This window comes from Ambystoma mexicanum, chromosome 13, assembly GCF_040938575.1.
Source record: "Ambystoma mexicanum isolate Mex_15411 chromosome 13, UKY_AmexF1_1, whole genome shotgun sequence".
Classification (NCBI taxonomy): Eukaryota; Metazoa; Chordata; class Amphibia; order Caudata; family Ambystomatidae; genus Ambystoma; species Ambystoma mexicanum.
In genome coordinates, this window is record NC_090938.1 from 358,158,973 (window position 1) to 358,171,432 (window position 12,460).

The 12,460-nt window shown below is 43.7% G+C and overlaps 12 non-coding genes across 12 annotated transcripts; 3 read left to right on the forward strand and 9 right to left on the reverse strand.

Annotated features, from left to right (window-relative positions):
* Positions 1 to 821: 821 nt before the first annotated feature.
* On the reverse strand, positions 822 to 893 carry TRNAT-CGU (transfer RNA threonine (anticodon CGU)). The gene has a single exon. It is a non-coding gene; the product is annotated as a tRNA-Thr (tRNA).
* A 546-nt stretch (positions 894 to 1,439) lies between these two features.
* TRNAS-GCU (transfer RNA serine (anticodon GCU)) lies at positions 1,440 to 1,521 on the reverse strand. Its single transcript has one exon. It is a non-coding gene; the product is annotated as a tRNA-Ser (tRNA).
* Positions 1,522 to 2,209: 688 nt separating this feature from the next.
* Positions 2,210 to 2,281, reverse strand: TRNAT-UGU (transfer RNA threonine (anticodon UGU)). The gene has a single exon. It is a non-coding gene; the product is annotated as a tRNA-Thr (tRNA).
* Positions 2,282 to 3,303: 1,022 nt separating this feature from the next.
* Positions 3,304 to 3,398, forward strand: TRNAI-UAU (transfer RNA isoleucine (anticodon UAU)). Its single transcript has 2 exons — positions 3,304 to 3,341; positions 3,363 to 3,398. It is a non-coding gene; the product is annotated as a tRNA-Ile (tRNA).
* Positions 3,399 to 4,895: 1,497 nt separating this feature from the next.
* TRNAT-CGU (transfer RNA threonine (anticodon CGU)) lies at positions 4,896 to 4,967 on the reverse strand. The gene has a single exon. It is a non-coding gene; the product is annotated as a tRNA-Thr (tRNA).
* A 546-nt stretch (positions 4,968 to 5,513) lies between these two features.
* Positions 5,514 to 5,595, reverse strand: TRNAS-GCU (transfer RNA serine (anticodon GCU)). The gene has a single exon. It is a non-coding gene; the product is annotated as a tRNA-Ser (tRNA).
* Positions 5,596 to 6,282: 687 nt separating this feature from the next.
* Positions 6,283 to 6,354, reverse strand: TRNAT-UGU (transfer RNA threonine (anticodon UGU)). Its single transcript has one exon. It is a non-coding gene; the product is annotated as a tRNA-Thr (tRNA).
* A 1,022-nt stretch (positions 6,355 to 7,376) lies between these two features.
* On the forward strand, positions 7,377 to 7,471 carry TRNAI-UAU (transfer RNA isoleucine (anticodon UAU)). Its single transcript has 2 exons — positions 7,377 to 7,414; positions 7,436 to 7,471. It is a non-coding gene; the product is annotated as a tRNA-Ile (tRNA).
* A 1,499-nt stretch (positions 7,472 to 8,970) lies between these two features.
* Positions 8,971 to 9,042, reverse strand: TRNAT-CGU (transfer RNA threonine (anticodon CGU)). Its single transcript has one exon. It is a non-coding gene; the product is annotated as a tRNA-Thr (tRNA).
* A 546-nt stretch (positions 9,043 to 9,588) lies between these two features.
* TRNAS-GCU (transfer RNA serine (anticodon GCU)) lies at positions 9,589 to 9,670 on the reverse strand. The gene has a single exon. It is a non-coding gene; the product is annotated as a tRNA-Ser (tRNA).
* Positions 9,671 to 10,357: 687 nt separating this feature from the next.
* TRNAT-UGU (transfer RNA threonine (anticodon UGU)) lies at positions 10,358 to 10,429 on the reverse strand. Its single transcript has one exon. It is a non-coding gene; the product is annotated as a tRNA-Thr (tRNA).
* A 1,022-nt stretch (positions 10,430 to 11,451) lies between these two features.
* Positions 11,452 to 11,546, forward strand: TRNAI-UAU (transfer RNA isoleucine (anticodon UAU)). Its single transcript has 2 exons — positions 11,452 to 11,489; positions 11,511 to 11,546. It is a non-coding gene; the product is annotated as a tRNA-Ile (tRNA).
* The last annotated feature ends 914 nt before the right edge of the window (positions 11,547 to 12,460 follow it).

Genomic DNA, 12,460 nt, shown 5'->3' on the forward strand with positions numbered 1-12,460 from the left:
GGGCTAAGCCCGGCGTTCGTCAGGCGAAGTGCCTGGACCCCTGCTCATCATACCTCAGAATCTGGTCTAGCTATTGCAGACATGGGGAATGGTGCTTATATCCCATTGACAGCGCCCACAAGCTGCATACTAATAGCCAATGATGTGTGAATGCGGTCAGGGTAGCAGACATATAGAACAATTGGGTGGGTTCGCTTCCGAACTGGATGCACAGGAGCAGGAGAGAATGGCTGTTGGCGATGTATGCAACTTGCTCTGCGTGAACACATCTACCGACCCCTTCCCCTACACACACGGGCACATACACACACACACACACACACATAGCCATTGGAGCTATGCAGAGCTAATCAGAAAGATTGGTAATCATTAGAACATGAAAGATATGTGTTCATTTTTTAATAAACTTGTGGACTCCCGCAGAAACGGAGGGACTCACATCTCTAATTGAGGCTTGCTTACCTCTATACAAATGTGTTTGCTGGCTGTCTTTCTTCAACTGGTATGTGCGGTTGTGTCTGTCTTTGTCTTTCAACACGCCTGGCACGTTTACATTATCAAAGAGATGATTGTATGGAGATGGGGAACACCCCTCCGTTGCATTGTGAACTTGAACAGTCTTTTCACCAAAGCAGCTACATGCGACATTGCAAGGTTTTTGTCAGTCTTTGCCTGAAAACATTAGGCCTTCCTCTCGAACTCTATTTCACTCCTTCTGTGGAAGACTTCAATTATGAGGATGCATCCCGTCATAAAAGGTTCTCTGTAGATGGTGCAACTCTGGCTTCTCTTCCCCGTGCTTTTTGAAAATAATCCGCCCGAGGCCCTGATGAGGTTTGAACTCATGACCCCTGGTTTACGAGACCAGTGCTCTGCCACTGAGCTACAAGGCCACCTGCTGCTTGCTCACAGCCAACAACAGAAAGTGCAAAGAAACCATGGGTTTTACCTAGGTAGATCTCCAGGTATATGAATTTCTGGTTGTGTAAAAATGGCTGTATATCTCTGCATGTGTTCAGTACGTCATCATACATCTGATTTGCGAAAGCGTGTGTGCTTATGTTGGTGATACATTGTCGGTATGCGTTTGAGTATGTACTTTTACGGGTATGTATGTATTGAGTAGGATGCTGAACAGGTTCATGAGTTTAGATAGCAGGTCAGAATGATGGCAAAAGGAACATGTAAAAGGCAGACAACTAAAAGAAAAAAGAATTTGGGATGTAAGCTTGGGAGTTTACTAACTGCGCTGATTTTGGCTCCTATAATAGTAAAGAATGGAAACCTACGAGGAAAGTCTTTGACTAATTTCATTCTCCGCCTGCACCAATGAACTTATTTTTACATCTCTATTTCCATATCTGTACTCATTCCTGTCTTTCACAGGGAGGTTGAAAGACTTTGGTCTATGTTTAAATGCAGACTATAAAGAAAAAATACGACGAAGGTGGGATTCGAACCCACGCGTGCAGAGCACAATGGATTAGCAGTCCATCGCCTTAACCACTCGGCCACCTCGTCTGTTTGGGAACGGTGCTCGAGTCCCATGCTTAAAGAATAGATAAAACAATGGTGGTGCAAAGTCAGTGAAAAATAGATCATGTTTGTCATAATAGAAACAAGATCGTTGACTCGTTCTTCCTTACCCGGCCATTGATAGATAAACACATCAAGTTGAAGTTCAGAAAAATATAACAAGAGCTCCTGGAGGGTTCACAACACTAATCCAGAGGAAGGTGCTTGAGCTTCCGTATGGCACACCATTAGTAGTAAAACCAGCATAACGCAAGCTCCAGTTTCCCAGTGTTTGGCATCATTCAACGTTTCCAGCCAAGATCAAAGTTCAGATGCTGCTGCTTCCTGTGATGTCATTGAATTTAAATAGTGAGTGATGGCAATAACCCTTTTCCAATTAAATTTTGCCACATCAACGTCCCTGAAAATAGAGAAAGGCGTGCAACCCAGAACCGCTGTACTATTTCAATAGAGTAAGGGCTTCACCGTGATCATCTGCATCTGTCATCACAAGATTATCAAGGTCTTTTTCTTGAAGAAATTAGGTCCAGAAAGCCGACCTTCCCCACAGACTATTCAGACACCTTGCGCTTGTGGCTTTGTTATAGGCCCGAATCCATTGGTAAAAGGTTGCACAGGTACAATGTGCAATATCAGTTCCTATTCAACAATGTTCAAGAAAATTACCATTTGGAGGCCCTGATGAGGATCGAACTCACGACCCCTGGTTTACAAGACCAGTGCTCTGCCACTGAGCTACAGAGCCCCTCAGGTTACGACGCATAACAGCAACACAACGAGCACACAACATGATGTTTACTGGGTAGACATATTTGAAGGGTGTGTGAGAATGTATGTATATGATTGTGATTTGACCTGTTTTTTTCTGGCCGATTTTTTGAGGAGCAGCTAATTTGTGCGTATTCCGTGCAATTTTAGGGTGACTAATGAGGAGATGTGATGCGTGAAAGTTGAAAAAAACATGTACATGGCAGCAGAGAGACAATATGGATATTACCTTTGCTTTTTTAAATTTCTATCCGGATTCTGGCTCAAAGGGTAGTCAAGCACAGCAGATTGCATTCCTGCCAGTAACACGACAACCTTGTTTGTGTCCTTCTTAATCAACTAACATGCATATTTTCACTTTTGTCTGTATGTTCTTTGAAAGCCAATGGCAATGGTGCTTAGAGCAATGCAGATGTTTAAAAAAGATTTCAAAAGTTAAAATCGACAAAGGTGGGATTCGAAACCACGCGTGTATAGCAGATTAGCAGTCCATCGCCTTAACCACTCGGCCACCTCGTCTACAGGGATTATGTTAGGCATTCAAGTCTTTACAGGTAATAACACAAACATCTTCAAAATAGAACCACAATGCGTTCCTTGTTGAGGTACATCCAGCCGTTTGCAGGAAAACTGCCTCACTTGCTGTTGAGAAAAATTCATCAAAGTCCTGGGGTGTTTATAGGCATCGCCAAGATGACATTGGGAGGTGTTTCAATTGACACGTGTTGAATATGAGGAAGAGCATCATGCTGGCTCCAGTGGCACTGCCTGCAGCATGACAAAAATGTAGAAGGGACATTTGACTGCACCATTGGCTGAACATCAGTGGCAAAGTGTATATCAGGCTAAAAGGTAAGCTCCAGTGGCACAATATGGGCACTACAAGGCACCCATAATTTGGTGTCAGCTAAAAAGACAATGCCAGAGCTTGTGGGTGCTTTTGTACACTTGTGTGTGTGTTTGTGGGTGTAGTTTCATGTCGAAAACCAAAACACAGCAGCTCCAGTGGCGCAATCGGTTAGCGCGCGGTACTTATACAGCAGTACATGCAGTGAGCAATGCCGAGGTTGTGAGTTCAAGCCTCACCTGGAGCAACTTTGGAACTTTTTACTAATTCACCTCAAAACTGAATTATTGAACCAATAAATGTTCTGGACATTTTTTGGTTCACCTCAAGGTTTCCTTGATTGTCAGTTAATGTTGTATGACAGCTCCTCTGCCTTTTAGACATGGAATACTCATTGCAAGTTATTTATGGGGTGTTTGCGCTTTAAATACAGCTACGGAGGGTTTTTGAAAATAGAACAGAAAATAAAAAATGTCAACTGTTATTATACTCCATTTTCTGCTGAGCACCACTTACGGAAGACATTTGTAAAGGTAGAAAAAGGGTTACTGGAGTAGGATCCAGGAGACAATATCAACTTACAAAGAATAATGTTGTCTATTTACTGCATTATCGCCTTTGAAGCAAACCTCTGAGAATAAATACCCTTTCACTAATCAGGCAGTCACTTTGATAAAATCAAGCAGAACAAGGATGCTGATAGGAACTCGCCTCATTTGCATATGGGCTAGGGCTTCTGGGAGCCATGAGAATTAGGAGTTGAAGGTTTTGCAGATCGAGATTGCTAAAGGGCTGGGCATTTGCACAGACCTCTCCATGCCTGATTGGTGCCGAAGGTTAGTTGCAAGTGGTCCCCTGCTCACCCTACCTTACACAGGGCCATGCCCAGTTAGGCCCCTCAGGGCTAGGCCCGGCAGGGCTAAGCCCGGCGTTCGTCAGGCGAAGTGCCTGGACCCCTGCTCATCATACCTCAGAATCTGGTCTAGCTATTGCAGACATGGGGAATGGTGCTTATATCCCATTGACAGCGCCCACAAGCTGCATACTAATAGCCAATGATGTGTGAATGCGGTCAGGGTAGCAGACATATAGAACAATTGGGTGGGTTCGCTTCCGAACTGGATGCACAGGAGCAGGAGAGAATGGCTGTTGGCGATGTATGCAACTTGCTCTGCGTGAACACATCTACCGACCCCTTCCCCTACACACACGGGCACTTACACACACACACACACACACATAGCCATTGGAGCTATGCAGAGCTAATCAGAAAGATTGGTAATCATTAGAACATGAAAGATATGTGTTCATTTTTTAATAAACTTGTGGACTCCCGCAGAAACGGAGGGACTCACATCTCTAATTGAGGCTTGCTTACCTCTATACAAATGTGTTTGCTGGCTGTCTTTCTTCAACTGGTATGTGCGGTTGTGTCTGTCTTTGTCTTTCAACACGCCTGGCACGTTTACATTATCAAAGAGATGATTGTATGGAGATGGGGAACACCCCTCCGTTGCATTGTGAACTTGAACAGTCTTTTCACCAAAGCAGCTACATGCGACATTGCAAGGTTTTTGTCAGTCTTTGCCTGAAAACATTAGGCCTTCCTCTCGAACTCTATTTCACTCCTTCTGTGGAAGACTTCAATTATGAGGATGCATCCCGTCATAAAAGGTTCTCTGTAGATGGTGCAACTCTGGCTTCTCTCTTCTCTTCCCCGTGCTTTTTGAAAATAATCCGCCCGAGGCCCTGATGAGGTTTGAACTCATGACCCCTGGTTTACGAGACCAGTGCTCTGCCACTGAGCTACAAGGCCACCTGCTGCTTGCTCACAGCCAACAACAGAAAGTGCAAAGAAACCATGGGTTTTACCTAGGTAGATCTCCAGGTATATGAATTTCTGGTTGTGTAAAAATGGCTGTATATCTCTGCATGTGTTCAGTACGTCATCATACATCTGATTTGCGAAAGCGTGTGTGCTTATGTTGGTGATACATTGTCGGTATGCGTTTGAGTATGTACTTTTACGGGTATGTATGTATTGAGTAGGATGCTGAACAGGTTCATGAGTTTAGATAGCAGGTCAGAATGATGGCAAAAGGAACATGTAAAAGGCAGACAACTAAAAGAAAAAAGAATTTGGGATGTAAGCTTGGGAGTTTACTAACTGCGCTGATTTTGGCTCCTATAATAGTAAAGAATGGAAACCTACGAGGAAAGTCTTTGACTAATTTCATTCTCCGCCTGCACCAATGAACTTATTTTTACATCTCTATTTCCATATCTGTACTCATTCCTGTCTTTCACAGGGAGGTTGAAAGACTTTGGTCTATGTTTAAATGCAGACTATAAAGAAAAAATACAACGAAGGTGGGATTCGAACCCACGCGTGCAGAGCACAATGGATTAGCAGTCCATCGCCTTAACCACTCGGCCACCTCGTCTGTTTGGGAACGGTGCTCGAGTCCCATGCTTAAAGAAGAGATAAAACAATGGTGGTGCAAAGTCAGTGAAAAATAGATCATGTTTGTCATAATAGAAACAAGATCGTTGACTCGTTCTTCCTTACCCGGCCATTGATAGATAAACACATCAAGTTGAAGTTCAGAAAAATATAACAAGAGCTCCTGGAGGGTTCACAACACTAATCCAGAGGAAGGTGCTTGAGCTTCCGTATGGCACACCATTAGTAGTAAAACCAGCATAACGCAAGCTCCAGTTTCCCAGTGTTTGGCATCATTCAACGTTTCCAGCCAAGATCAAAGTTCAGATGCTGCTGCTTCCTGTGATGTCATTGAATTTAAATAGTGAGTGATGGCAATAACCCTTTTCCAATTAAATTTTGCCACATCAACGTCCCTGAAAATAGAGAAAGGCGTGCAACCCAGAACCGCTGTACTGTTCAATAGAGTAAGGGCTTCACCGTGATCATCTGCATCTGTCATCACAAGATTATCAAGGTCTTTTTCTTGAAGAAATTAGGTCCAGAAAGCCGACCTTCCCCACAGACTATTCAGACACCTTGCGCTTGTGGCTTTGTTATAGGCCCGAATCCATTGGTAAAAGGTTGCACAGGTACAATGTGCAATATCAGTTCCTATTCAACAATGTTCAAGAAAATTACCATTTGGAGGCCCTGATGAGGATCGAACTCACGACCCCTGGTTTACAAGACCAGTGCTCTGCCACTGAGCTACAGAGCCCCTCAGGTTACGACGCATAACAGCAACACAACGAGCACACAACATGATGTTTACTGGGTAGACATATTTGAAGGGTGTGTGAGAATGTATGTATATGATTGTGATTTGACCTGTTTTTTTCTGGCCGATTTTTTGAGGAGCAGCTAATTTGTGCGTATTCCGTGCAATTTTAGGGTGACTAATGAGGAGATGTGATGCGTGAAAGTTGAAAAAAACATGTACATGGCAGCAGAGAGACAATATGGATATTACCTTTGCTTTTTTAAATTTCTATCCGGATTCTGGCTCAAAGGGTAGTCAAGCACAGCAGATTGCATTCCTGCCAGTAACACGACAACCTTGTTTGTGTCCTTCTTAATCAACTAACATGCATATTTTCACTTTTGTCTGTATGTTCTTTGAAAGCCAATGGCAATGGTGCTTAGAGCAATGCAGATGTTTAAAAAAGATTTCAAAAGTTAAAATCGACAAAGGTGGGATTCGAAACCACGCGTGTACAGCAGATTAGCAGTCCATCGCCTTAACCACTCGGCCACCTCGTCTACAGGGATTATGTTAGGCATTCAAGTCTTTACAGGTAATAACACAAACATCTTCAAAATAGAACCACAATGCGTTCCTTGTTGAGGTACATCCAGCCGTTTGCAGGAAAACTGCCTCACTTGCTGTTGAGAAAAATTCATCAAAGTCCTGGGGTGTTTATAGGCATCGCCAAGATGACATTGGGAGGTGTTTCAATTGACACGTGTTGAATATGAGGAAGAGCATCATGCTGGCTCCAGTGGCACTGCCTGCAGCATGACAAAAATGTAGAAGGGACATTTGACTGCACCATTGGCTGAACATCAGTGGCAAAGTGTATATCAGGCTAAAAGGTAAGCTCCAGTGGCACAATATGGGCACTACAAGGCACCCATAATTTGGTGTCAGCTAAAAAGACAATGCCAGAGCTTGTGGGTGCTTTTGTACACTTGTGTGTGTGTTTGTGGGTGTAGTTTCATGTCGAAAACCAAAACACAGCAGCTCCAGTGGCGCAATCGGTTAGCGCGCGGTACTTATACAGCAGTACATGCAGTGAGCAATGCCGAGGTTGTGAGTTCAAGCCTCACCTGGAGCAACTTTGGAACTTTTTACTAATTCACCTCAAAACTGAATTATTGAACCAATAAATGTTCTGGACATTTTTTGGTTCACCTCAAGGTTTCCTTGATTGTCAGTTAATGTTGTATGACAGCTCCTCTGCCTTTTAGACATGGAATACTCATTGCAAGTTATTTATGGGGTGTTTGCGCTTTAAATACAGCTACGGAGGGTTTTTGAAAATAGAACAGAAAATAAAAAATGTCAACTGTTATTATACTCCATTTTCTGCTGAGCACCACTTACGGAAGACATTTGTAAAGGTAGAAAAAGGGTTACTGGAGTAGGATCCAGGAGACAATATCAACTTACAAAGAATAATGTTGTCTATTTACTGCATTATCGCCTTTGAAGCAAACCTCTGAGAATAAATACCCTTTCACTAATCAGGCAGTCACTTTGATAAAATCAAGCAGAACAAGGATGCTGATAGGAACTCGCCTCATTTGCATATGGGCTAGGGCTTCTGGGAGCCATGAGAATTAGGAGTTGAAGGTTTTGCAGATCGAGATTGCTAAAGGGCTGGGCATTTGCACAGACCTCTCCATGCCTGATTGGTGCCGAAGGTTAGTTGCAAGTGGTCCCCTGCTCACCCTACCTTACACAGGGCCATGCCCAGTTAGGCCCCTCAGGGCTAGGCCCGGCAGGGCTAAGCCCAGCGTTTGTCAGGCGTTCGTCAGGCGAAGTGCCTGGACCCCTGCTCATCATACCTCAGAATCTGGTCTAGCTATTGCAGACATGGGGAATGGTGCTTATATCCCATTGACAGCGCCCACAAGCTGCATACTAATAGCCAATGATGTGTGAATGCGGTCAGGGTAGCAGACATATAGAACAATTGGGTGGGTTCACTTCCGAACTGGATGCACAGGAGCAGGAGAGAATGGCTGTTGGCGATGTATGCAACTTGCTCTGCGTGAACACATCTACCGACCCCTTCCCCTACACACACGGGCACATACACACACACACACACACATAGCCATTGGAGCTATGCAGAGCTAATCAGAAAGATTGGTAATCATTAGAACATGAAAGATATGTGTTCATTTTTTATTAAACTTGTGGACTCCCGCAGAAACGGAGGGACTCACATCTCTAATTGAGGCTTGCTTACCTCTATACAAATGTGTTTGCTGGCTGTCTTTCTTCAACTGGTATGTGCGGTTGTGTCTGTCTTTGTCTTTCAACACGCCTGGCACGTTTACATTATCAAAGAGATGATTGTATGGAGATGGGGAACACCCCTCCGTTGCATTGTGTACTTGAACAGTCTTTTCACCAAAGCAGCTACATGCGACATTGCAAGGTTTTTGTCAGTCTTTGCCTGAAAACATTAGGCCTTCCTCTCGAACTCTATTTCACTCCTTCTGTGGAAGACTTCAATTATGAGGATGCATCCCGTCATAAAAGGTTCTCTGTAGATGGTGCAACTCTGGCTTCTCTTCCCCGTGCTTTTTGAAAATAATCCGCCCGAGGCCCTGATGAGGTTTGAACTCATGACCCCTGGTTTACGAGACCAGTGCTCTGCCACTGAGCTACAAGGCCACCTGCTGCTTGCTCACAGCCAGCAACAGAAAGTGCAAAGAAACCATGGGTTTTACCTAGGTAGATCTCCAGGTATATGAATTTCTGGTTGTGTAAAAATGGCTGTATATCTCTGCATGTGTTCAGTACGTCATCATACATCTGATTTGCGAAAGCGTGTGTGCTTATGTTGGTGATACATTGTCGGTATGCGTTTGAGTATGTACTTTTACGGGTATGTATGTATTGAGTAGGATGCTGAACAGGTTCATGAGTTTAGATAGCAGGTCAGAATGATGGCAAAAGGAACATGTAAAAGGCAGACAACTAAAAGAAAAAAGAATTTGGGATGTAAGCTTGGGAGTTTACTAACTGCGCTGATTTTGGCTCCTATAATAGTAAAGAATGGAAACCTACGAGGAAAGTCTTTGACTAATTTCATTCTCCGCCTGCACCAATGAACTTATTTTTACATCTCTATTTCCATATCTGTACTCATTCCTGTCTTTCACAGGGAGGTTGAAAGACTTTGGTCTATGTTTAAATGCAGACTATAAAGAAAAAATACGACGAAGGTGGGATTCGAACCCACGCGTGCAGAGCACAATGGATTAGCAGTCCATCGCCTTAACCACTCGGCCACCTCGTCTGTTTGGGAACGGTGCTCGAGTCCCATGCTTAAAGAAGAGATAAAACAATGGTGGTGCAAAGTCAGTGAAAAATAGATCATGTTTGTCATAATAGAAACAAGATCGTTGACTCGTTCTTCCTTACCCGGCCATTGATAGATAAACACATCAAGTTGAAGTTCAGAAAAATATAACAAGAGCTCCTGGAGGGTTCACAACACTAATCCAGAGGAAGGTGCTTGAGCTTCCGTATGGCACACCATTAGTAGTAAAACCAGCATAACGCAAGCTCCAGTTTCCCAGTGTTTGGCATCATTCAACGTTTCCAGCCAAGATCAAAGTTCAGATGCTGCTGCTTCCTGTGATGTCATTGAATTTAAATAGTGAGTGATGGCAATAACCCTTTTCCAATTAAATTTTGCCACATCAACGTCCCTGAAAATAGAGAAAGGCGTGCAACCCAGAACCGCTGTACTGTTCAATAGAGTAAGGGCTTCACCGTGATCATCTGCATCTGTCATCACAAGATTATCAAGGTCTTTTTCTTGAAGAAATTAGGTCCAGAAAGCCGACCTTCCCCACAGACTATTCAGACACCTTGCGCTTGTGGCTTTGTTATAGGCCCGAATCCATTGGTAAAAGGTTGCACAGGTACAATGTGCAATATCAGTTCCTATTCAACAATGTTCAAGAAAATTACCATTTGGAGGCCCTGATGAGGATCGAACTCACGACCCCTGGTTTACAAGACCAGTGCTCTGCCACTGAGCTACAGAGCCCCTCAGGTTACGACGCATAACAGCAACACAACGAGCACACAACATGATGTTTACTGGGTAGACATATTTGAAGGGTGTGTGAGAATGTATGTATATGATTGTGATTTGACCTGTTTTTTTCTGGCCGATTTTTTGAGGAGCAGCTAATTTGTGCGTATTCCGTGCAATTTTAGGGTGACTAATGAGGAGATGTGATGCGTGAAAGTTGAAAAAAACATGTACATGGCAGCAGAGAGACAATATGGATATTACCTTTGCTTTTTTAAATTTCTATCCGGATTCTGGCTCAAAGGGTAGTCAAGCACAGCAGATTGCATTCCTGCCAGTAACACGACAACCTTGTTTGTGTCCTTCTTAATCAACTAACATGCATATTTTCACTTTTGTCTGTATGTTCTTTGAAAGCCAATGGCAATGGTGCTTAGAGCAATGCAGATGTTTAAAAAAGATTTCAAAAGTTAAAATCGACAAAGGTGGGATTCGAAACCACGCGTGTACAGCAGATTAGCAGTCCATCGCCTTAACCACTCGGCCACCTCGTCTACAGGGATTATGTTAGGCATTCAAGTCTTTACAGGTAATAACACAAACATCTTCAAAATAGAACCACAATGCGTTCCTTGTTGAGGTACATCCAGCCGTTTGCAGGAAAACTGCCTCACTTGCTGTTGAGAAAAATTCATCAAAGTCCTGGGGTGTTTATAGGCATCGCCAAGATGACATTGGGAGGTGTTTCAATTGACACGTGTTGAATATGAGGAAGAGCATCATGCTGGCTCCAGTGGCACTGCCTGCAGCATGACAAAAATGTAGAAGGGACATTTGACTGCACCATTGGCTGAACATCAGTGGCAAAGTGTATATCAGGCTAAAAGGTAAGCTCCAGTGGCACAATATGGGCACTACAAGGCACCCATAATTTGGTGTCAGCTAAAAAGACAATGCCAGAGCTTGTGGGTGCTTTTGTACACTTGTGTGTGTGTTTGTGGGTGTAGTTTCATGTCGAAAACCAAAACACAGCAGCTCCAGTGGCGCAATCGGTTAGCGCGCGGTACTTATACAGCAGTACATGCAGTGAGCAATGCCGAGGTTGTGAGTTCAAGCCTCACCTGGAGCAACTTTGGAACTTTTTACTAATTCACCTCAAAACTGAATTATTGAACCAATAAATGTTCTGGACATTTTTTGGTTCACCTCAAGGTTTCCTTGATTGTCAGTTAATGTTGTATGACAGCTCCTCTGCCTTTTAGACATGGAATACTCATTGCAAGTTATTTATGGGGTGTTTGCGCTTTAAATACAGCTACGGAGGGTTTTTGAAAATAGAACAGAAAATAAAAAATGTCAACTGTTATTATACTCCATTTTCTGCTGAGCACCACTTACGGAAGACATTTGTAAAGGTAGAAAAAGGGTTACTGGAGTAGGATCCAGGAGACAATATCAACTTACAAAGAATAATGTTGTCTATTTACTGCATTATCGCCTTTGAAGCAAACCTCTGAGAATAAATACCCTTTCACTAATCAGGCAGTCACTTTGATAAAATCAAGCAGAACAAGGATGCTGATAGGAACTCGCCTCATTTGCATATGGGCTAGGGCTTCTGGGAGCCATGAGAATTAGGAGTTGAAGGTTTTGCAGATCGAGATTGCTAAAGGGCTGGGCATTTGCACAGACCTCTCCATGCCTGATTGGTGCCGAAGGTTAGTTGCAAGTGGTCCCCTGCTCACCCTACCTTACACAGGGCCATGCCCAGTTAGGCCCCTCAGGGCTAGGCCCGGCAGGGCTAAGCCCAGCGTTTGTCAGGCGTTCGTCAGGCGAAGTGCCTGGACCCCTGCTCATCATACCTCAGAATCTGGTCTAGCTATTGCAGACATGGGGAATGGTGCTTATATCCCATTGACAGCGCCCACAAGCTGCATACTAATAGCCAATGATGTGTGAATGCGGTCAGGGTAGCAGACATATAGAACAATTGGGTGGGTTCACTTCCGAACTGGATGCACAGGAGCAGGAGAGAATGGCTGT